This window comes from Rhodnius prolixus, unplaced genomic scaffold, assembly GCF_049639745.1.
Source record: "Rhodnius prolixus isolate KJV_2025 unplaced genomic scaffold, Rpr scaffold_5, whole genome shotgun sequence".
In the NCBI taxonomy this organism is placed as follows: domain Eukaryota; kingdom Metazoa; phylum Arthropoda; class Insecta; order Hemiptera; family Reduviidae; genus Rhodnius; species Rhodnius prolixus.
The window spans coordinates 18,791,774-18,816,800 of NW_027411624.1; the positions used below are offsets into that span (position 1 = coordinate 18,791,774).

The 25,027-nt window shown below is 30.7% G+C and overlaps 1 protein-coding gene across 1 annotated transcript in view; it reads left to right on the forward strand.

Moving 5' to 3' along the window:
• The first annotated feature begins 3,613 nt into the window (after nucleotides 1-3,613).
• Nucleotides 3,614-25,027, forward strand: part of LOC141458739 (SH2 domain-containing protein 4B-like) — an 82,971-nt gene continuing 61,557 nt past the window's right edge. Inside the window, exon 1 of the mRNA XM_074137113.1 lies at nucleotides 3,614-3,982. The gene's annotated coding sequence lies outside the window, so the exon portion shown is untranslated. The remainder of the gene's footprint in view (nucleotides 3,983-25,027) is intronic.

Here is a 25,027-nt window from a genome sequence, read left to right on the forward strand (position 1 = left end):
TAAGAACCATTTTTTAATCAATCAAAAAGTTTCTTAATTAAAACCCCAATATTTTTTAAATTTGTAGTTTTATAATTTTAGATATAATTTGTATCATTTTACATTTCCTAATCAGATGTCCATCATTTAGCGAAAGTGATTAAAAATTATATTTAAAATATCTTACTATGTTATAAAAGTGTCCAGGAATTTTCTGTATATTGTGATGTACTCTTTTAGTGCACAGTCGGAATTATTGAGTTATCTTGTTATCCTCTCCTTATTAAAAAAAAAGTATATAAATATTTTAATATTCAGCTCAACGTTTAACAATACTAATTTTTACAATATTTTTAATTTTAAAAGAATCTAAAACCAACGCTTTCTTTCTTGTTTTATGTATTATAAGCTTAATACACAATCCAAGGGTATTTCATTTATATGCAACTAGAACTTGCTTTTCCTTTTTGTTTTTCACAACATTCTTATGAGTAGTTTTAGTTTTAAAGGAATAATGTACACATTACAAAAGAAAAGAATTTAGAAAAAAGCTTTAACAAACTTTTGCTAAACACAAAGCCTGCTGCTAAGTCAAAGTAGAAACAGCAAAAGTACACATGTAGAATGCTAAATGGAATTATTTCTTTTCAATCATGATATCAAGTAGGGCAACAAGCTTATTATTTAAATTAAATGTTTTAATTTTGACTAGTTTTATATTAAAAAAAAAGAACTTTTGACTGTCTTTTGTGCTTGGAAACTGAGAAAAAGAATCGATTTATTAATCACATTTTCCTCTAATGGTTGTGAAGGTCCAAGACCAACTCGAACTATTGAATATCCTAATCCTCAAAAATTCCTATACTGGAATTCGTTCCTAAACTGAAAAATCTAGCAATTCTTTTTTTAAAATTAAATTAATCCCTTTGATTAAGTGAACAAAATATTGACCCCTCGGTCTCTGTCTGCTCACTCGTGAAGACAATGGAAACGGTTAAGCAATCAATTTTTGTATTGTCATCATATACTTTATAACAGTGCGCAAAATATAGAAAACAAAATAATGATAAACATTCATTTTGAATGTTAAAAGCTTGAGAAATATGAAACAAAAAGTCACAATCCACAGGAACAAAATATATATATTTTTTACAATGATAAATAAATAGTAATGTTACTTATTAAAATGATAAATATTTTTATTATTTCCTAAGTAACATTACTAATCAGACAAAATAATCAATACGAGTGAATACAGTTATACTAAAAATGTGCTCCAAAGTACTTTTAGTTAGAAATAATTCCTATTGCAGCTGCAAAGATCCTGAAAGTTGCAGGTCCGTTCGCGAAAAATAGCTGCAATTTATATAGCTTGTCTTTTTTTAAATATTGGAATTATTATAAAATGTTGGAAACTTCCAGGTATTTGTCGTAGATGGGAAAATAATCCAGCCAGCCAGAAGATGAAAGCGACCGACTTTATAACTAATCGTCTCGTTGTTAATTTCTATTTGGTGAATCCATATATGATCAACACTTTGTTCCTGGGTATGACAGCCAAACTGAAGAACCAAGTGGACATGTCTAAAACTAATAATCTCATTGGTGCATTCTGATTAGCATATCTATTGCCTTTTTATAATTTTCAAGCCTGCATTCCACAAATTGCTGTTTCTTGCTGAGGGGATTTTTTTTAATTTCTCATTTATTCTGTTATTAATAATCGTAAGAGGAAATCTAAGGTGTCAAATATAGATGCAATCCCGGCTTGATTTTGATACACCTAGATTTAGAAATGCTTTTAGATAAGCAGAAATAAGAAAAGAAAGAAAAAAGTTATGAATAATCACCTTGTTTTTCGGGTATCCCCAAAGGAAGTAGTCCATAGGTGTCAAATCCGGTAAACGAGGTGGCCACTGAATCGCCCCTTGTGTCGATATAACACCATCAGGCGTGTAAAGAGATATCTTGATAGGCAATTTGATGGGCGTGTTATATCGACACAGGGAGCGATTCAGTGGCCACCTCGTTCACCGGATTTGACACCTATTGACTATTTCCTTTGGGGATACCTGAAAAACAAGGTGATTATTCATAACTTTTTTCTTTCTTTCCTTATTTCTGCTTATCTAAAAGCATTTCTAAATCTAGGTGTATCAGAATCAAGCCGGGATTGCATCTGTAGATGAACTAAAGCAGAGAATAATAGATGCCTGTAACTCGGTTAAATTCGAATCTATTTCTTTGGCAGTAAGGGACCATTGGCAGGAAAGAGCATGTCTATACATCTCTAATGGTGGAGGCCATTTCGAGCATGATCTGTAATATTAATGAGGAGTAAAATTTATAATAAAATAGTACTTTTCTTCTTATTCCATCAAAAACCCGTTATAATATTATCATTTTGAAATTTCTTATGAGAATCATGTTTTCATTCATAACTTGTAAAATATCGCTCACAGAAATAAACCGTTTAAGAAATTTTTCTTTAAAAAAAAATAGAGGAATCTATTTCTTAAATAAATGCCACACCTCCCCATTTGAAAAAATGAAGTTGGTGCCTGTATCTCGCTTCTGGAAGCACCGAAAAAATTTGCAACTTAAATTTGGATTTCTAACAAAAAACTAAGAGGACATTTTATAGCTTTTTTCTAGCTATCTTAGTTTCCGAGAAAAAGTCGTTATCCATATACCTTGGGACCCCCGCGTATGTTCCTTTAATACAGTTGGCTTTACGACGTTATTTTTACAAGTTTATTGTAATTATTTGGATTGCAAGTATGATATAGCTGAAATCACAGATACAGAAGGGATTTTTTTTTCAGCAAGGGAGATTTTTCGAAGTACCTGAGTTCGAATCCTGTTCCAAAGGATTTTCTTACAACTCAAATTCGATGGTGGACAATGTTTTTTTTTAACGACGAACACTGTCCGGAGGTGGCAGCGCACTGAACTGCAGCTGATACCTTGACTTCGTGTGTCCTTAATTTAAAAAAAAAGAAAAAAAAAAGAACGACTGTCTGTCATTTCTTTTTGGTTCCATTTACAACTATCTGTATGCAACGTCTTCTACATTTAAGATCCAAAAATTATGTTTTGGAGTTTCAAGGAGAAAACTAAACAAATCTGCATGCTATCAAATTTCTAGTTTGAATCAGGTGTTTCAATTGGTTTTCCGTTTAAAAAAAAAATGATCACTACCATTAAATACCCTTCATTTACCTCCCTAATTATTTATTTTTTTGTACTGTTATGAGTGCCTGATTTACGAATCACTTCTTCTTTGTTTGCTGTGTGAGAGCAAAATCAAAAAACACTGTTGTTGGCCGATTACTGCGGAATTTCCTGACTTTAGGCACCATTTGATTCTGGTAAAATTATTAATACCACCGTTAGAGAGTAAAAGAAATGAATTCGTCATTACTAGTATGTTGAAGAAGAATTTTACTGTTGTTACAAGTAGAATGTGTTTGAAAACATTTTGAATAAATGGTTAAAAAACTGGAATGAACTCAATTTATAAATTTCAAACAATTTACACTTATTTAAGCAGAAAAAAGAGGCAGTATTGTCACAAGAGAAAAGAAGTGGATTTCCCCCACATTTACCACTTGTTGGCAACTAGTGCAGCGTGTAGAACTATCCCTACACCGGCTACAGTGGCGGGAGAGTTTCATTCCAGTCTATGATCGCTCTTCATATTAGTGTGTTCTTCAGCGCGCTTCCAGTTCACAGCATCCTTGCTGTAAAGTTTTGTCGTCTTTTTGTTTTTTTTAGAGACGCGCGATTTTTTTTTTTAATTTTGTTTTCATTTTCTGCAATTTTTTAATAAAAAATTCTATAAAGAAAGAGAGAACAAATTATAGATAAAACTATTTATTCTAATTTTTATATCGAAGTGTGAATTAATGAATTGTGTTATGTTCCACTAAAATCCTGAAGCGAGGATATCTGCAGGATCAAATATTCCAACCAAAGTTACCTTCAGTTTTTGGAAATTCATGTCAGTAATTAATTATTATAACTTTTTATTATCATTACTATTTTATTTCTTACAGAATATTTGTTCTAGCGATCACATTATCACAGTTAACACGTTCATTATCATGGGCTTTGGTATATATGTAACGTACTCAAATTCTTGTCTTCGTTTCGGTAAAAAAAATCTTCTGTCTTTATTTTCTTTCTCACTGCACTTATAACTTTCTTTTTCTTCTTTATCACTAACCAATTTTCAAATTTTCTTTATTCTTGCAATTTTAATTTTAAGATTTTTGGGTATTTATACTATTCTTGATGAAACTATTTACTTAAGATCTAGGACTGTTGAACTTAATCGTGCAGGATTGCTGGTATCCACACAATTTATCAAGATATTCTTGAGGTGAGCGTACGCCTGGATCAAAGCGATAGTTAAGAAATGAAGCAGGTTAAGAAAAAAGAGAATAATTTTGAAGATAGCCTAAAGTTGCAGTATTCTTAAAACCATCCTAATAAATTACAGACAAAAAATTATGTACCATCTTGCCAACTAAGACCAAAGATCATCAAAATGTTGAATGAAAATTAATTTTTTCAAGTTTTAGTACAGCATTAGATGATTATGGTCGATTACTTCATATTGTACCATCTGGTTTTTAAATGAATTTGAAGTTCTGTTTTGTACTTCTTTTTTAAATTCTTTTTATTCCAAAGGTTAGACAGGTAGTCGCCGCTATACGAGTATGTTCACAGAAATAAATTTCAAAATTACACTTTTTTGCCCTAATTATTTTCTGATTACCGAAATCCTTCTTACCACAGGTCACTTACATCGTACGAGTCCTCTTGCTGCATCTTTCTATACAGTTGCCCTTAAGTGTTCTCGTTCGTAAATCAGTTCACTTGTAAAACCAATGTTTTACCACGGACTTCTCACTACTCATTCCCAGTTTACAATGTTTTACTAATAAAAAATAACTGTTTTGTAACACCAGCAGTGTGAGTCATACTTAAAATTGTTTTCTTTGCTTATAATATAATTTGATTAATTTCAAAGAGTTATCTTTACTCAGAAATTGTAATTAATCTGTTGTCAAAAACTAGATTTATTACCACTTGTAACAATCTGTATTTTCTGTACTTTAAACTTTGGAATTTCTGTATTTTATTTGATAAAATATCTGGTGCGAAATTGGCTCACGGGTAAGGTACTAATTTAGGATCGATTGCCAATTATTACTAGTTAATTTTCATCAAAATTGAGGGTTCACTACATTGTTAATTAACTAGTGGACTGAAATCACAAAACTGATAATTAGAGGTGCGATTAAAGTATAGCACTAACATGAGAAAAATAAAAAGTTTTCTCACCAAAAATATTAAAAAGAGGTTGGTTAACAAATTATGTTAACATTGCAGCGGTTTTTTTTGTTCTTTGCATCTAAACGAAAACCAAAGAAAGATAATGTTAAAGTAAAGCTAAATACTATTATATTTTGACCAGTTGAACGAATTTATTTATTTATTTATTTGTTAAGTTATCTATTCATCTATTAGAGATAAAAATTGTAGATCTTCGCAGTCTCTGTATGAAACCTGAAAAAAATACGATAATTGAAAACTAAAAATTCTTTCTTTATAATGGTCAAACTGCGATTTTAGATTTTATCGATATACTCACTTCTGTCTGAATTAAATATATTTGAGTAAACTTCCTTAATACAATAAAGTCTTTCAGAACAATTTGCTTCTTAATTGGAAATTCTTATCTTGAATATTTGATACGAGCTTCTGTCAAAGCTTATGAGGAAGTAATGTTGACCTCAGTCGAAAAACTGCACAGAATCCCTACTTCTATCACTATTCCTCGACAATCTTCTGCTGCCCCGTCTTCTGATGTCTTTGTACTCTTTGATCTCTCCAAAGGATCCTAATTGCAGCCTCCTAACCTTGGTGTGCATCCTAAATGATAAGTTAGGACCTCTTATATCCTCCATCTGTATACATGCTTCAGCCTCCACTACATATCGGCACTATTAAAGCCTACAATATCCGGTCCCCATTAATTTAGTTTCTTCTTATATTCAAAAAACCATTGTACACCTTATATACTTTTCACAAAATCTTTTTTCCTATCTAAAGGCACACATTTCAGAGTCACAAGTTACTACGATATACTATAACGCTGAATGGTTTTATATATTTGAATCTTTACACATGTGAATATAAAGCTTTGATCTTTTCTGGATTTATGAATCTCTTTAAAGCCGTACGTTCCAAAATATCTGTTATTAGTAGAAGCTCTTTGAGGTGACAACTACCTTCTGATAACTGAATACACTCATTAAAAACAGTAATCATATATTCCCCATCACCTCTACGTAGGATTGAAATTGTTAATAGGAATTTATGTCGGCCCCAATATTTCTTTCGCATATCTTTTGCATTAACAGGGCCGTGAATTGGGTTACCTTCCAACATATAAAGTCCCTCTCTAACCTTTAGTTTCACTTTCAAAGGTGAAAAAGAAGACCATTTTGTTCAAAGGGTTTGATCTTCTTAGGTGGTTTTATAATCTGTTTTATATAATCTTTTCGACCATTTAAACGATACAGGAACATTTATGCTCACCGAAAAACAAACAAAGGAATCTCTTACAGAATGGTTTTTCTAAAGGAAAATAACAGCACTTACCTGGCACCAACAAAAAAATTTAAAGAAAAAATCTTTCTTTTTTTCTACGTAACAATTTAATTGCTGATAAGTGTCTTTTTAATTAACTAAAGTGTTTATTTCCTTGAAAGTTTATCGTTTTATTTGTTTATTCAACTAATATACAATTGGCAGTTTTTACAAGTAAAAATGATTATTCTTATTTAACATATAAACGTTGTGAAATATAGAAACAAATTCATTGTAAACTATTCACACCAAAATATATATTTATCAACCAACAAGGAAATTTAGTTGGTAAACAACAACAAAATAAATTAAATAACGAAATTTTTGAATTTATTTTTATAAAAAAATTTTTTGTCCCTCAAGTCTTAGTTCTACGGAGTAGATATAAAAAGTTAGAAAAGTAATGTGCGTCATTAGTAAAATTATTATCAAGATAATGTTATATCATTCTAAAATAATAATAATAGTAAGGAAAAATTAGTGGATTGGATAGGAAATGAATAATTGAAACATTAAATTTACACATAGCTGGTTACACCCTGCCTAGAATATGATTCAAAAAAATTTACTGGAATTTGAGGATCTTAGTGTAGAATGCATCATAGTGCGCATTTAGTCAGAATCTTTATAAATATAGTTATTTTCTAAATTAATTCAAGCAAATCACAATAAATTTTCTTGGAATTATGAGTAATACAATGGAACTGAATCATACCTAGTTATGGAAACCAAATTGATAATAACCTATGGACAGTTCTTTTCCGGTTGGAGGTAATTATCCTTTCGGAAAAAAGAGAATAATTTTATTTGTATTATTTTCAATTTTAAAACAAACTTCTTTCAAAGACCTCTTTAAATATGTAGCACAATTAATACTCTATAAGCAAAAGAGTATAATGCCCTCTGATTTTGCCACCTATACTACATTTCAAATGTTCATATATTTACTCTGCAACCCAGTCCTCTCAAATCGAGTTCTTACTCTATGCTTCTAACGTACAAAACTCTGAAAGTAGCTACTTGGAAATTATTGACTTTAAATTTTACTATGTAAATAATTGCTTCGTTAATCCTCTGTAACCTTATATCTTCCATTGAACACCAGGTAATACGCGAATCCGTCCAATGCTCAAAATCACAGAAAATGATGGTAGATTTCTGTTTTACAATAATCTAGTCTGAAACTGTCAACAGCTTTTCAGGCTGGAACCACGAGAAAATGAAATTATTCTATTATTCTATAACTATTATGACGGTCACCATTTCTGTTACTCAACTATTATGCTTCCTGCTATTTTAATTCTCTAGTTGATTCTATAACATCATTTTTTTTTCTTTTACATTTTCCTATGCATTTTCTAAGCTCTCTTTTGTAGCAGTTGGGTCATTCTCATTAAAACTTATGCACCTGTTTAAGTGAGCATAAACATGTTCCTTCCTTATATTCTGAAAGTGATTCTCCGCAGTCTTCTATGTTTTTGCTACTTACGCCCTTAATGTTTTATAAATTTCGTTTAAAACTGAGTTCGAGACTCTTTTACTTCATCCAAACCCAAATCCAAGCCTAGTATTACCCATTATCTGAGGAGTGCGTCTTTGTATAAACTAATCATCAGCAGTGTGTGACACCTGTTGGGACAATCTCCAATCTACCTCCTGGTTACCCGTTCGGTAGCTCAGGGCTCAGTCTCGAATTCAACTATAAGATCATTAAACTATAATTCGTATGTATAATACAAACTTAATTCATATAGTGGAGACAAAAGTTAAGAAGTAGCTACGATTCTAATGGTTATAAAATGCAGGACAGACTGCTGCAACTTCTTCTTTAGCACACGATAGTAAATCATTAAAGTCAACGGAAGTAAACGTAATCTACATTTTCTATCCTTTAGAGGCAACAAATGGAATGTTAAATGATTGTTTCTCTTCCTGTACCTATAAGGTAGGTTAATAAATTCACTTTGCTAAACGTACACACAGGCACATTCATTAAAAATATATTTACTACTTTGGCCATCATGAATCATGAAAACTTAATTTTAAACTGATAAAGAGGAAGTAAAAAAACACATTGTGAGCCTACCTTAGATTATCTAGAAGATTGTAGAAGAGATCTCAGAAGTGAAGTGATGATGTGTCAACTCATTGTTGAAGAATGTTTAGAAGTTGAATACCCTTCTTATATTGTCTTCATATTTCATACAGGTACAATGTCTCTTATACTCGTAAATGATCTGATCGCTGTCAGTGTTACAAAAAAAAGTGTTCGTTTAATTGCTTTCTGTAATAATTGCAATCAAACTAGGTAATTCATTGTTTCAAACTCAAGTAAATCTTAAAGATTAAATTATTATATTATATCTAGACCAAAGCTCTTTCAAAAACCATTAAAATCCATTTTCCAGAAAGGTGATCAAGAAAAGTGATAGACTGATAAATCATGGAAATCATAGTAGCTAGCCATTTAGGCAATTTTACTAATTTTGTAGTTTTGGCATTTTTCCACAAAGGCTGCTAATACAAATTTTGAATTAATGTAAACACAGAATAAGAAGGATGCATAAGATTTTGATTCGGTGGACGGAATTAGTCACATTTGACAAATAGATGTCGTTTGGCAAGATTTAATACAGATTTCTGTTAAAACATGTATACTTGAGCAATTGGAGGACGTTAGCAGCGGCTATAAAAGGCCATATTACAGGCTAATAACATTGTATAACATTTGAATGCATAAGAAAGGAAAGTATACTTGTATACTTGTACACATTTTATGCTTGAAAGATTTAGAAACGTATTGCATAGTCTTATTTACAAAGTGAAGATTTTGAAGGTTATATTATTACATTTGAAGACATATTGTGAAGTAAGCAATACATAGATTATTACTAGAAAAGAATGAACAAAAACTAGGATTCCATTTCCTAACTTTTGTAAAATGTCGCATATACATATTTATTCATTCTTGTAAAGATAATAATTATAAAAAAAGGAAAAGAGAAAGTTAAAAAAAACTTGAGAAACATTAGGCTTTCTCCAGCTTTCCAGAGCTAACAGACCATGTTTTTTAAAATTATAAAATATCAATGAACCTTTTTTGAAACTCCTTAAAAACTATCCCTAACAATTTGCTATAACAAGAACCATTCTTTTTGGAAATAACTGTATATATCTTTATTAACAATAAGCTAAAGCTTGGTAACAGTAACGTAATTCAAGTTCTTTATAAAGCATGAAGAACTCAGTAATGCAATGCACATTAATGACATTTTTATTACCTTACCTAAAGGAATCGAAAAATGGAAATATCAAATATGAGATAAGTGCGAAATTTCTTCTTTGAGATATTTTATTAATACTCGCGCGTGCACAAACCAATTTTTGAAAAACACTTCTTTGGATTCAGAGGACCACAAAACAATTTATTTCTAGTGAAAACCCTAATTTGGAAATTTGACACAGTTGCAATTTGTCCTTAAAAGAAAGTTATTTAAAAAAGATTAATGAAAAATTGTGGATTTTGTTCATCTAGCTAGACAATCAGCACAGAGACTCACCAAACCTTTGATGATAACAATATAAATACTAATTATAATTATTATTAAGGATAACCCGTGAAGATGACTTAGATCGAAAGCTTGGCAGAAACATAAAAATAATAATACTAATAAAATATTATTACGGTAATTAGCAATCATCTTTCTTCCTTTTAGATTAATCAAAAGTCATCTTTATTACCCAATCAAGTTTTATATAACTGACTGCCAACTTCGATTGATAAAAACCTACACTACATCACATTCATAGTTCATAAAAATTCTATTAATATTACCTAGTTACAATTCAAACAGAGTTATTATTGATTTGTTACTGTACTGCAGTGGTGGTTTTAATTCTATCTTCAGAAAGTGCAGAAAAGAATTGACTTGACTGATTGCTTCAGGAAATATAAACCTTCAATAGAATAGTTAATGAGCTTAAACAAAACGGAAAAAAGAAACATTGCACAAAATCAGTGAACTGATCATTTTCACGACGATAATTGCATAAAAGTAGCAATTGGTACGTTTTTTATACTCAAATTCGCCAGTATTCAATCAACCGTATTTTACGTATAGATTTTTGTATTATATTTCTCTGTATATATTTAAACAACTATTTCAGTGCTTTGCTGAAGATAAACTAATTGAAGGTACACTTTTTTATTTTTATTTTTTCAAACGTAGTTGAGATTCAGTTTAATTTGTATTTATTTTTGACATTATACAGCAATTTATCTTTTGTATTATGGAACCATCTAAAGGTAGACTGGGCTCCTTCAACTTCCCTAAAAGAGTTAAGTTGCTAGGGGATCAGCTAAACTCTAAAATTTCCTCTCTTTAACTACTCATATGTAATGTAGAACTAACTAGCTTGTGTAATAGTAGAATGCTTTTGTATTCAGGCTCCTGACCAAGCTGTCCCAAATTCCCTTCATTATTTCAGGAAATAATTTATTTAATGCTCTTTAGATTTGAAGAGGAACATGACTTTCATGAATGAAAAGAATGGCTTTGAAGGATACTCTTCTTACAATTTTGTCGAGTTCAATATCTAAGGATTCTTTGTTTCTAATGTATGTTGCCCACACCAAATTATTGGGTAAAAACAAATTTTTTTTTGTACTTGAGATCTCTAGAACTGAGAATGAATTTCAGTGAAGTTTAGTGTGTCAACAACACTTCAATCCTTCAATTCCAGTAAGAGAAAGTAATGTAGTTTAGCTTAGTAAGTTTTAAAATCCGCGCACAATCTAGTGGCTGAATTGTCAATCATATTAGCATATAAAACCTCAATACTCAATTTCATGTTTTACAAATTAATGGGGAAATTATTCAAAATATCTTACAGAAAAATATTTCTACTTAACTTGTGGCCTTTGAAATAATTTAAAATTTGTAAACAGGGTTAGTTGTTAGCATCAATGATGGTTCACATCACATCGAAGCTATCTGCTGCGTTAAACAAATAAAATTGGAGCATAAAATTATTTATGGGCAATAAAGATTGCAACTCTTATTTAATAATAAAAGTTTTAGAAACCATTCGCCAGTGATAATCACATATAGTTGATTGGACTTAATAATCCTGCTGAATGAAAAGCGTCAATAAAGTATTGTTCGATAAAAAGAGATAAAATTCTAAAGTAGGACAGCGTAATGTACATGATTACTTGGGTGAATGTGACACTTATCTGAGGAAATTACTTTGAAAATAGTATCTCATTGTTTTCTACATCGCCGAACATTTCTGGAAATAATTCCCCTAGGAGAGCACCGTTATTGAATTGGGAAATAAGAGGATTACTTACTTCTACGATATCCCTTCTCTAATTTTTATTTATTTTATTTATACATGACGTATGTTACAGACAGTGGTTGGCTTTTATTCCCTTCTCTAATTAATAGTAGTTTTATAATTTACTCAATTTTCTAAGTTCAAGTTTTTACATAACATATTATCTGCTCAGTAAGTTTTAAAAAATCCATTTATTCATATAATCCGGAGAATTAAATCGATAAAGTAGTGAACGTATATTTTCTAAACATCACTTCTAAGCTTTCCTTCGATAGGGGCGAACTACTATTTATTTACAAATTAAAAATGAAATAAAATCTGTTAGATTAAAATATTTCTATATAAGTAGCCCCTCAAATGACTACTTAAACCTGCAGTACTTACCGTTTTTATTGATAGTTTTCCTCACAGGAGTTTTTATTAATTATTGTTGTGGTCTATATTAATAATAGTTTTGGTTCTCAACCATCGTTAAATTGGTGATTTTGGGAATATTGAGGTACAGTCAATCAATAAATTCAAACACAAATTTTATTTAATTAAAAACATTTTCCACCATGAAATGGTACATTATAGTGCTGTGATATACCGGTTGCAGGACTAACTGGCTGCTACACGTAGCCTAAGGTTGGACTTGGAAGAGGATTCCCAAAAAGTGAGTTATGAAAAATATTGAATTAGCCCACGATTCTTGAGATCAGTTGTGAATACCAGAGAAAAGATGCCAACATCAGGGAGTGTGGTGGCGGTTTAGGTAGATAGACCGGCAGTCAAAATTTCACTAAAATATCTGCATATTAACGTTAAGAGTAGGTTTTTACTCTTTCTAGGTTATGCCCTGCAACAGGTGAAACGGTACCGGAGGCCAACAGGTCTTAATAACTAGCAATAGAGGATCAATGCTTATTTACAATATTCTAATTATGCAAACATCAGGCAAGAGATATATTTCATTATACACCTCAGTAAAGTATATTCTTGTTTGCAAAATAGGTGCAAACAATGTTTAATGAACATATTAGGTATGTTGTACAGAAGTAAATGAAGTAACATAACTGCAAACAGCTTCCTTTATGTACCATCTATGCTGACATAATTAAAGATACCCTCATCAATTACTTTTCATTCGGCACAGTACTTCCCTAACGGTGATAGTGTTATTAACTATTTAAAAGTAATACATTTTTATATCAAGTTTATCGTTTCCGTTATAACTATTACGTATTATTAACCATTTCTTTTCAAGATTAATAAGCTTTCATACAAGAAATGAAATTCAGTCTGCGGAGAATGGATGCGTTTATATTTGCTTCTTATTTTACATCCCTTCAAGAGGAAGTGATACATTTTCAAAATTGAGTTTTCAGCAAATGGATGTCGAATATTTCCTACTGCCTGATGGAATATCTTAAAATGAAAAATCGTGAGCTCAAACTTGGTTTAAGAAAGAACCACTGCAATTCAATAGCAGTTTCTCCTTTTGTTGTAATTATAGATATATGGACAACTTCATCATAGACATTTTTTTATGTTTACTTAAGTATTTATGTCTCACATGCAGAAGCAACAATGTGAACATGTTTACCGTTTATCTACAGGTCAAATAAAGTACAGTTTCCTTTTAACCTGTTACTAGAACTGATGGTATAATAGAGTGCTACTGCAACTGTGCTCATTAAAGTCCCAAGTAGTTGTTGCAGAGATGTACTACTCACAAAGTACTAAGGAACAGATTTATGACGTGATTTCTTTGTAAAGTTCTGCAAGCAAAAATAAATAAAAATAATAAATCTCGGTGTGATACATTGGTATATTTGTGAAGCTCTAGTTGGTGGCTCTTTCAGAACCCCAAAAAAGTGACAAGCAACAATTTTAAACGTCTAAGAGTAGACGGTAAACAATAAATGTTGTATTGTAGTATTGCATTAAGTAATGTAGATGACAATAAGAAAACTTACAAGGAGTTCAAACATTTTAGATGTGACTGATTAGCAATTGATTAGATTGGTTGAAAATCTAACATCGGACTGAATTAAAGAAAATAAACAAGCTACGAGAATTAAATGCTGATCATCCAAATACTTCATCAGATACTATTTGTCTACGAAAAAAGTGTTTAAATAGAAGCAAAAACCCCTTTCATCCAGTACAGTTGCTTCAAAAAAGATAAAACTTTGCAAGATATAAAACAGAGTAAAAACCTGTTCTTGATAATACAGAAATTTCTCAAAACTTACACATATCTGGTTATTTTCAAATTTCTAAAATTTGTTATAATTGAAATAATTTCTCTTACAAGCTGGAGAAAATAAAATTATATTTTAGCACCTTCAACTATTCAATTCAACCCTACTAAATCATCTGGGCATTCAACAAATAAGTACTCGTATTTATCTACAGACATCATTAATGAGACAAACTTTTTGTTACATTTAACAAGCATTTCAAAGAGTGCATGAACAGATTAATTAATAGATAAATGTAGATACAAGATTAACTAAATGAATTGTCTGAATTAACAGAGAATTATCTTAAGTTGTTTTACAAAATAACTCCAATTAGAATTTTGTTTAATACAAATTGTCAAGAGAAATTTCAAAACCTAATTTCTTAATGAAAAAGATTTAAGAATCTATGATTATTTTTGTGTTCCTAAATGAATGAATTACTTTAATATTCTTTAACAGGAACTGTTTTAAAATTTAAAAGAAAAACATCGTCATCAACAGAAGTAGTCAGAAAAGAGAAACTGTACACATTGAAGTGATGCAATGATGATGTCTAAATGTTAATGAAAGGAGCATTATAGAATGAAATCATTCATTGATGATCGATTTCAGACTGTCTGTAATGATTGGTTTTGCTTTAAATTTTGACATAACGCTGAGAGGAATTTTTATTTATTAATGATTATTTGTTTTAGGAACAGCATTAGGATGGCCGTCATTTTTTATTTCAATGCGACAAAGAGTAAAATAAACAATACTTATTGCAGTAAGAAAAAAGAAATGGAACTGGCTAACTTATCATTATCGAATTTCAATCGGAAATCCATATCTTATACTAAGAAGTAAACATTGGTTGGCTATCCCAATTATAATGAAGCGTCAACATTGCTCGCTCGTTCTGGTGTATATTTTTATATTTTGATTAAGATGCCTGTATCAGTGCCTCTGGAAGAGTTCACTCTTGACAGCGTTTTCTGACCACTCCTTGAGGGGAAAAAGCTACAAGGGACCATTTCCTGACTGTAAAGACTTCTGTACAGCGCTGCACAAATCTGAACTAGTACCGGAGTGCTAGTCTAGCACACTAATACTAAGATAATCATTTATAATAGACTACGTCCGGATTATGAATGACCAAGGTTGTCAGAAACAGAAACTACACTAACACACACAAAAAGAAGTTATACTGCATTTCACCTTTACAAATACTTGTTGACCTCGATAATTGCAATAATAATAACCTTGCTTGTATTTATTAAAGGATTGCAGCATTACCAATGACCAGTATTGATCATAATACAATGATTGGAAAACGATTCAACGTGTAACTAAAGGCTGTACAACACTAGCGAGATCCTATGTAAAGGGAGCACCACATTATTGCGAAACAGAGGCCATCTCTGCAGTTCTATAAGAGAAAGTGATTGAAGAAGCCAGCAAGCATGCTGGGAAGTGAAAACTGAAGGACAGAAATGTAGCAAGGGGTTCAGCAACTGGCCAGATAAGATATGTAAATGTACATGCTCTAATTGCACAAGGATTATAAGCATTTATTATCTATTTCCAAACGACAAAATCAACTGATGAGGCATTAATTAAAAAAAAAAAAATACATAGAAAAAAATTATTTTTAATGAAACTTAACTAAGTTGTTTGATTAGTAGTCAAAGAATAATGTGAGAGAAGCGAGATTGGAAGCATTCGTAAAACACCAATGAGACGACATCTAAATATAAACCTTAGCAAAAAAAACCAACGCAAGAAACAGAGTGGTCTATCTAGTTAAGTGAGTCGCCTATGTCATTGTAGCCAGCCAAAACGCAGGATAGTAAGGTCAGGTTAAAACCCCATCAAGAGAATAAATTACAGAGTTCTAAATTTAGTTATATCTTTCTATCTTTCGGAAGGGGATCCAGTGTTAAGTTCATTAGACTATTTATATAGTCAGGATTTTGTAGAATGTACAGGGGTGAATGAGGTAGTTATACTTTCTCTTATTGTGGAAATATTCTACAAAATGTCAAAACATTTTACGGTGAGCCAAATTTAGATCTTGAACAATTAGGTATTATTAGTAAATATTTTAGTACCATGTTAAATTTGTTACTTTCTTTCACTCCTAGTAAACAGTATAGGAACAGAATATCTCAAATATTTAGCGCTCTACTTCGGTAAATCAAATTGGGTACTAAGAATTGCGACTAGATTTCTCTAGTATTTATAGTAATTCCAAAGATTGCTTTCTTCATTCTCCTGAGCTTAGTTTCCAGTCAACCCTGAGCCGGCTCATATGATTATTTTTACGTATTTAATATTATAGTCGAGTGATAAACCTAGAGGTTATTTTGCTCTAGGAATTCTCTATGTTGTTTAAATTCCTAGTTTTGCAAACAACATTGCAATTCTCTAAAACAAAGTGTCAGATTTTAAGAATAGAAGACTATATTTGCCATCTGTAGCCAAAATTTGCAATTCTCATAATACATTATTTACCCATTCACATTTATTAGCTGTCCAATTATTTACTTGCATTCTAAACTAATGCATTCACACAGAGCAATCATTCTTCACCATCAGAATAGACTCAACAAATGATCTAATATTTTTCATTAATTTTCAGTCATAATGTAAATAGATTAGGAAGCAAATAAATTTATATTCCCGAACGAAGAAAGAATATTGTCAATTCCAGACACAATTTGTTTTATTTTTTGCCAAGTTTTCGACATTAGGACTAGGTCACCTTCAGTGACCTTCAGTTCCTTATACATTGTTACATCTAAGGTTGGTGTGTCTTCTATCCTGACTGTTTATGTAAATAAATTAAGGCATAAAATGATGTAAAAAAAATATTATAATTGTTTATAGCTCAAGTCCTGAAGATGAAATAGACACTTGGTCGAAATCTTGACAAAAAATAAAATATAATAACTGAAATTGGCAATATTCTTTCTTCCATTTTGATTGATGATTCAGTCACCAAAAACGATGAACAATACTCTACAATAATTACATAATCTCAACTTTCATTTATCTGATTCTAATAATGTTAATTCCTTCAAAAAATTTTTTCCAATTTATCATTAAACATTTAATAATGGTAAGAAAAAGTGGTGTGAATGTTCGTTCTGTATATTTTTTTATTTAAATAACTTCTAATTCTAAAATTTTTAGTTCGCACTGTCGATGCTATTCTTTAAAAGAACATGATATTCCTTAAAGAGTGTTGATAGACAAATTGAAGAAAAGTAAAACAAAGAGTTATGTAAACGTGGCTAATTTTAACAAATGAATTAGGTATTTAATTAAATTATGAACATAAAATTTGATAATAAGAAATCCAATGTGACTCCTATAAAGAGATAAACAACGTACCGTGCATGCAGTTTATATTTTCTTTGGCAGTTCATTAAAGAGACCTTCGATTGGTCACGATATTCTAATGGATATTTTGTAATATTATTTCGTTAAATAAAATAAATATATTCTTCGTCTTTTCTTTTTGAAATATTCAACATTGTTCTCATTTTTCTATCAATAAAGAGGCCAATTTGAAGGTATTGAGGTATAAAAAAAAAGTATGTAAATAGAACTTCGTCCATTTCTTGACTCAAGTTATTTTTATTTAATTACTAATTCTGATGGTGCTGGTGGCTAATTCTAAAAACTGTAGCACTTAATAAAGAACTTTTGTAAGTTAGAGTTCTCAAATTTAAAGTAGGACAGTTTTTGTAACACTGCTACATGTTATGCTACGCTTATGGCAATGAACTCAAACTTACTTCGCTGTGTTTGATTCTTATTTACTTCAATTGGTTTGATATAAACTTCCAAGAGGTCTTGTTTCCCTCGACGATTTCGTGATCATCAAGCTGATTGTACTACTGCTATTCAAAAAAAAAAAATGGATAAAGGTTAATTTAACGAAGAAAATGGCACCACTATTGCGTTAGAGACACATCATTCATCACGAATAATTTATGACGAAGCTGGTCGTTTTGCTTATCGTTGGATCTCGCATTTGCTAACAACGCTTCTAGAGAAGAAAATGTTAGCTCCAATTTTAAATTAATAGCGGAGGAAGTATTTTATATAATTATAACGTCTACATCAACGTTTTGGATTCATTAGCTAGCCAAGAAGAAATAGCCTTCGTTTTTATACACTAAAAGGTAGGAGATACCGCAGTTCGATATATAAAGGAAAAGTAAATCACCCAAAATTTAACACCTTTTACCTACTTCGTACTCGTACTTCATAAATACAGCTAGAAAGCGGGAATTGTGCTCAATTGTAGAGGTAAACGAGTACCACAATTCTATGTGTTTTCGCAGGGATTACGCTTTTAGAACAGGCGATATAGCAATTTGAAAAATGAAGCAAAACTCCAAAACTTTATCACCTTATATCTCCTTCATAAATACAGCTAGAAAGCGGGAATCGTGCTCTTCTGAATGGAAATCATTTAATTCCTTTTTATCAGAAATGCTGAGAATAGTTAATGCAGTATCTATTTGCTTCAAAAAATAGATTAAGGGGAAGTTCTTAGAAAAAAGAAGTATTAGTTGGATCCGTACTTAGTTCTAGAATTTAGTTAAATAAATCTCTGTATTAATATTTTCTATGTTTTAATAATTATTTCAGTGGCTCATTTAAAAGAGAAAGTTGGTTTCTATTATTTTTGAAGCTTAGGCTTTTTAATTTTATTTTAAATATGATGTTATCTTTAATGCTACTAAAACATATTCCTAAATAATGATAGCCTTTTCACCAGAATGTTTTTATTAATTCACAATGAAATGAATATATATTTTTCGATAACAGCCGATTACTTTAATGGATAATACATTTCCCCTTCCGTAAGTGATCAAGTTTCTAAAACAAGTTTATACACGATCTGACAACTAACTATATATGGTAAATAGAAACTGCATTATACAAGATTGTAATGCATGCTGCATTGTATCCTTGCTTTATGAGAAGTACTGGTATTTGTGACTGTTTGTGACTTAATAATAATAAACCTTTATTTGTTATACAAAATATACATACATAAATCATAAATTAAAATATAAGGAAATATTGCATGGCTAATAGCCGTCTGCAGGAGTTGGTACATTCATTAGAAGAAAATAATAATTAATAATAATAATAATAGTAATAATAAAAGAAAAAATGATGTCATGTAACAGTGAAAGAAACATTAAATAATATATTCACCAAATTTTATAATGTAAAGTAAAAAATAGAATGAGCAATATAGGTAATAATACCGACATAAAGATAATTAAAAGAAGAAACAAGCAAACTCTGACAATGAAATGCAAAGTTATGATTGTGTTGATTTCATAATTGAAAAAAAATAAACTGACCACTTCTAACTAAAATAACTATGGATTTAAAAGTTTTGAATGGAAGAATCGTCTCCCTTAAGAATTTTAATTCTAAGACTCCATGCTTTTCTGGAAAATTTTACAAGTGGGTGATAGTCTAGAGAGGATAGCAACTGAACAATCTGGGGTCCGGGAATATTAGAGCATCCCATATATTTAATGCGAAGTTCATTTAATCTCGGACACTCTGCCAAAAAATGGAACAAATCCTCCCTCACTCCAAACGTACATAATGTACAAAGTCTCTTATCTTCTTCGCTGTCTAACCACGGCACACTACCCAAATTTACTAACTCGCCTCTCAATCGGAAGAACCATCTCAAATCAATCAACTTACTTTTGTTATCCAGATTCTTACCAAAATAGGCCCCAAATTCCACTTTAATAGTAGTCAGTTCCCTGTAGAGGAGGAAACGTTCCGTATTTTCAGCTCTTCTAACAGATTCGTCCCTAGAGGTTGCGAGGATTTTTGCTCTTAACAACGATAGTTGTGACTGCCATTGATCGTGACTGGCCAATGAAGTGTCAAACTCCACAGAGTGTTTCTCGGCAAGATTCTTCCAGCGTCCAAAGAAAGCTGTGTTTCTCTTAATTACTTCGAGAGCTACAATACGAGACAGTCGAAACGAGGGTAGGGCTAATACTTTAAGGCAATATTTAAAATGCAGGTGTAAAGTAAAGAGGAATAAAGGGTCCATGGCGGTTTCGATATGGAGAATGTAATTGGGAGTACAGGAAGGGAGTGCAAATAGTTTTTTAATAAAATACCACTGTTTGTGACTTCCTTAATGAGTTTATAAACTCTCTTTTACAAATATTCTTACCCTTAGGCAAAATTACAATTCAAAAATTATCCTTATTGTTGATTCCTTCATATTTCGAAAGATTCACACGTTTTTCATTAAATAGTGAGGTTTCTAAATAAGAAATGTTTTCAAATTTACAATTAGTGAATTGCTTTACAATAATTTTAGAGAAAATGAAATGGTATTTTAAATAAATTGGATAGATAGCTGATAGAATATCTCAGAACTATCGAACTAAATTGAAAACAGAGGATCAACCTCTTCAATTTCTCCAGGGTACATATGATTCTAGCCACCTACCAGTCAGCTTTTTTTAGGCCTTAGCAATCATTGTTCCTTGCGATCGCATAAAATATGTCTCACCTTCAAACGAAATAAATAATATACGAGTATTTATTATTGCTGAATGTATGGACTATAAAAGTAGTAATATATTACATCCACAATAACACTCTTTGTCTTCATTTAAAAAGAGTTAAAATTAATGATAGAGAAAACTTTCTTTGCATTTTCGTCACATGTTTATCAGCTACGTTAAACATAATTTAAAATTATGACCTTCATTATTATTATCTTACAAAAAATAATTAAATCAAAAGTGTATTGAATCACGTAGAGTATTCCCCACAATGAAAACGTTGCTAAAATTATTAGATTTTTCTTGTAAATAGCTTGCCCAAAGTTATTTTTACCGGAAATTAAAACATCACTAACAATAGAAGTTAACCTAGACAATTCCGGTCTTATAGAGAGTGAAAACAAATTATCAACTATTCACAGGCTAGCCAGTTACATGGCCAACTACACTATTTTATAGGGATAGTGCAATTACAACCTTGCGAGAACTATTATGTCCGGAAATGAGCTATTGATTCAAAAATCCTTTAGTTCTAGTTTCGCTCTTAATTTCTTACTCTCTTTTACATACAAAACTATTCACTTCCTTCTTTCTCGCAGTCATATTGCATGCAGTAAATATATCAAAATTTCATGAAACAATTTATTCTTAAAAAAGAGACGCGAGACGTCTCTTATCTATTTAATATTGTTCTCCATAACTTGAAGTATCTGGACCATACGATGTAAAGATGTACACTGGTGCTGTATTTCATCTCCGCTCAAGAAAAATGTGATTAAGAAACTTATCAGAAGTCTTGTAACTCTTCTTCATTTTATGGATTTGTTTTATTGCGTAATGCATAGCAAAACAAACTAGTTAATTCCATTTAGGTTCTTTTTTAAGCCTAGATTCAAAGCTAGATCCAAGTATTTGCAAAGGATGTTTTAGTTTATCGTCTTTATGATTTTAATGCGTGTTTATCAAAAAGTTAAGCAAGCTTAAAAACATTGGAATCTCATATGTTTTCTAACAAGAAGCAAATTTGTAATAAAATCTAATAAAAACACAAACGTTTTCTTGGCATTTAAAAAGGAGTAAAATAGGCCTTTTGAGAATGCCATATTAATTCAGAGAGAGTCAAAATCTCACCTTCTTCTTCGGTAAAATTCCTGACAGAAATCTAAAAAACTCAATTCACATTAAAATTAAAATTCAAAAGCTGAGAATATTTGTAAATTTTGTGATTTTCAAGTCTTCTACATTGAAAAGTTTACAAACGCGCCCAGACTAAAGATACATTTATCCGATAACAAACTAATCTACAATTACATAGCTTTACGTGCAAACTCTGTAACGTAATATTAATTGAATTTAAGATCAATTACATGATCTGTGCGTCCTTCACTGAATATTCATTAACTGTGAAGTTTAAAAACCTTGATGTGAAATTTTTATTTTTTAACTAAATAATATTTACTTTTCATATAAAATTCAATATTTACGTTAGATTCTAATTTTACAGACATCCTTACGTTTAACAAGAAGAATAAACTCTATTTTTAGAACTTCTTGCAAGAAGGGAGCCGGAAAGAAGGTGGGAAAAGAAATCTGTCTATAAAGGAGGAGGCCTTCTTACGTGGGGCTAATTCCCCAAAAAGCCATAGCTATATAAAATTTCGAATCGAATGACACCTCATTCATTAAAATCGGTCCTCGCGTTTAGGCGCTACGTTGTTTACAAAAAAGAAGACCCCCAACATGAAGAAGAATAAGTACAAGAACAATTTTTCAAAATCCCGTTTTTGCTAATTTTTGGCACCATTATTTCCAAAATCTATTAAATAATCGTAAGTTATTGCATAAAAAAAAGTACACTTATAAACGAGGATTTGGCATCAATTTTAAAGAAAATTTGGGAATTTGAGCTTTTATTGAAAAGAAACCAAAATTAGCAAAGTTGGGTGTTTTTCATTTATATTTTTGATAATCAATCCTTACCGTCTTACTAGACAGTTTTAATGTAAATTTTATTTTAACAAACATTTTAGAAAAAAACTAGAAATTTTCTTGTAGTATTTTTCAAATTCTATAAAGCGTTTTTGCATCATTTGGCTTTAATACTTTCAAAAACAAGAACAAGAACATAAAAGTAACAAAACAAAATTGTTTGCGTTTGCATTGTTTTAAATCTAGATACACGTGGTGCTTGTCTGAGCGCCTTTCTAAGGAGGTTAACTACTGACGTCATGTTGCTGCACTCGTGAGAAAGTTTAAGTGCTTGTACTTTAATGCAACTCTTTATCTGTCTTTTAGAGAGTTAAAATAACTTGACGAAATAGTTGGAAGTACCAGGGACTAAACGAAATAACCATAAAAGTTGTAAAATACATTCCAAATTAGTTTTATATTTACATTTTAATAGTTAGAATTGAATATTTGTGTAACACAAGTTATTGTTAAAATCATTTCATTTACTATTGTTATTATGTTTACATAATATGTTTACGATTACGGTAATGGTATAACATATTTACTCTACAATTTACGTAAATAGTGAGAACTTTCTCCTGGGTAACAAATAATGTGCAGCTGCACTCTAACTGACCCAAAACGCACTTTTAACCTTGTATACGCCTTCCAGAATAGTTTGAATGTCACTTATTCAACAGATAAATATCTAAAGTAAAAGCCTTGGTTTTTAAATACAGGCCAAGCCCGCTCAATTTATTTAAAATAAACTGTCGTTTGTAAAATTAGTATTAACGAGTGACCTTACTTAATGGATTAAAAACTTTTTTTAATATAATTTAAAAAAAATATATACTCGGTGCCAAAACCGGCACCCTTCTTAGTTCAAATGTCATCTTGGGAAGACGCTAGAGGAAAAATGAAGGAAACAAATTTTCCAACTCTTCAGGGGACTGAAGACAGACTTGGCTTCCCTCAAAAGAAAAGCTTTTTCTCCATATTTAATATTTTCTTGTCCAAATTTAATCGTGCAATTTGTTCGATGTTAAATGAAAATTTCTGTATTATTAACAAAACTCCTTAAATCTTTAAACAAGCTTCTTTTAAACGTCTAATTTTCTGAACTCCATAAGTTTGAAAAAGGTCTCAAAGCGTCTTCAAGAAACGGTTCTTAGATCTCGTTTCTTAAATACATAAAGAAAATTTGAGAATTTTATCTTCTAAAGAAAAAGAGAAAAAAAATTGTCAAAGTTGGGTGTTTTTCAAAGTTATGCTTTTTCCTACCTGACAGTTTTACTTTTATCTCTACTTGATTGCATCTTCTACTACCCTGTTAACTTGTTTATAATGTTGCAGAATCTTCAACTTGTAAAGTCCTACATGGACCACCATATCAAGTCGGATTATTGAATTACTTACAAGTATTTTGTGGAGAATTTGTCGTTCAAAAATTAGACTGGATATAATAAGAAACAAACCAAAAAAAATAGTGATAGATACTGTTATTGTTAAATTAATAAATGATCTTGCTGTCAAATATTTATGGCGTGTGAAAGCAAAATCATCTTGCTTGTTAAGCAAAACCTAGTTACAGGGAAAGTAAACAGTAAAAGAAATGCGCAAGCGCCTTACTTAAATCTTTGAGCATTATTTATTTATTTATTTATTTACAAGACGGGCAATCACCCAGTTACAAAGAAATATAATTTAAAATAACATTTAATAATAACTCAATATATAATAATTATAGAATATACATATATCATACATTTATACATATATATATCATAGAATAGAAATAAAGATAAAATAGAAATAATATATACACATAATTTACTTAATAGATAAACAAAATACTTCAAAATATGTACTATAAAATATACTTTAAAAATAGAAACTTTACTCAATTAATAAATCTTTATATCACAAATAACCGGTAAGTTTTCCCTAGTACCAATCACCGCAAAATCAGCTATTTAACAAATGTTTCAACTCGATCATGTTGGTGTTGAATATATCAAAATCAGCGGGTAGATGATTAACTTGATCCGCAACTCTTGGAAAATAACTGAACTTACGATAATTGGTACTATGGCACACTTTAGAAAACACTTGTTTTTGTCTAGTACCGTTTGTTGGCACGTGAAAATTTAACAATGATAAAAGTTCAGGGCAGTTTATATTATTATTTAGAATTTTGAAAATAAAATTTAAGTCTGTGGCTTGTCTACGAAACTGTAAAGTACTCAAACCAGTAAATTCCATTACGTCGTCGTACGGTACCTCCGTCATGACTTTTGTCTCTCGATA